General features: G+C 34.2%; 1 protein-coding gene across 1 annotated transcript in view; it reads right to left on the bottom strand.

The window, feature by feature from the left end:
• The window catches only part of LOC119582225 (alpha-(1,6)-fucosyltransferase-like), a gene marked incomplete at its 3' end in the record, with an annotated part of 62,846 nt that overhangs the window by 701 nt on the left and 61,020 nt on the right, over positions 1–1,125 (bottom strand). The window lies entirely within an intron of this gene.

Below are 1,125 nucleotides of genomic sequence, written 5' to 3'. Positions count from 1 at the left end.
GTGAGTAGTCTAGCGGTTTCAGTTTTACTCACTCTGATGGTAAAACCTGGTAATCTATTAGCGGATAAAAAAAAATCTAGATATTTTCCACAGAATGCTCATGGAGATTGTCTATAAAACCTTGTCGATATACTCTAGTGCAAATATACATCTATTTGGCATGAGGTTTGTTAAGATTCTTTTTAGACACTCAATCTAAGTGGCTCGTGTGGCCCAGGATTTAAAAATGTCCTTTTTGGTACGTAGTATCCAGGGTTAGTGCTTGTCACTACCCCTGGATACTATTTGAGGGTACTTAAATTTGATATCATGTTTCAAAGTTTTATTGCCACCCTAGTGATGATCAGTTCGACCTCTTGCGAGGAATTGTCTGCCTAAAATACATTACTATATTTTCCATCATTTTAATGAAGTTCGTATAGGTTGGACACACCTTTCATGTATTATTCGCTTTATTGCCATGCTTAATATCCGCCGAATGATGAGCTGATTATCTGAATATTTGTGGTAATTGGTGATATTATGTTAACTACCTGTAATAACTGATTTTTAAAATTTACTTAATTATCATTTTCTGTTATTCGGATTGTCTGTAGAGATATTAGCAATGGAAAGATGAAAGCTATATTTCCCGTTATCATATTCAATCGTCAGTCTGTAGACCTGTCCAGAGAGAGTTACAATGTGCCATCTTGCGGCAAATGATACAAATGTGACTCCAGAGCCCCGACGTCGCCTTTGAGTTTGTAATTAATATTTAACTTCTTAGCGCGACGTACAGTCTAAAACGTAATTGCAATTGAAGTAAAAACTTTGCAAAATATAACCAAATTGCAAATGTCATCATTAGGTTACAGACATTTTAATCAGAAAATTTTGGACCATAGCATTCTGATCATTTGCCGGACGAATGGTAATGTCAGGGTTTATAGCAAATTGATTTGCTAGTGTCACTTATTGAAATAAATCACTATCATTTATAACTTAAATGGACACAGTGTCATCTTATCATATACATCAATGCCACACTTATCTTACGTACACTTATAACAGTAAGCCTTATCTTCATTTTTATAAATCACGATCAGTTAGTTCTTATTACGTATTATTGATAATCCAAAACTT

Source organism: Penaeus monodon, chromosome 15 (genome assembly GCF_015228065.2).
Source record: "Penaeus monodon isolate SGIC_2016 chromosome 15, NSTDA_Pmon_1, whole genome shotgun sequence".
Taxonomy (NCBI): Eukaryota; Metazoa; Arthropoda; class Malacostraca; order Decapoda; family Penaeidae; genus Penaeus; species Penaeus monodon.
This window is presented reverse-complemented; position numbering and strand designations above follow the sequence as displayed.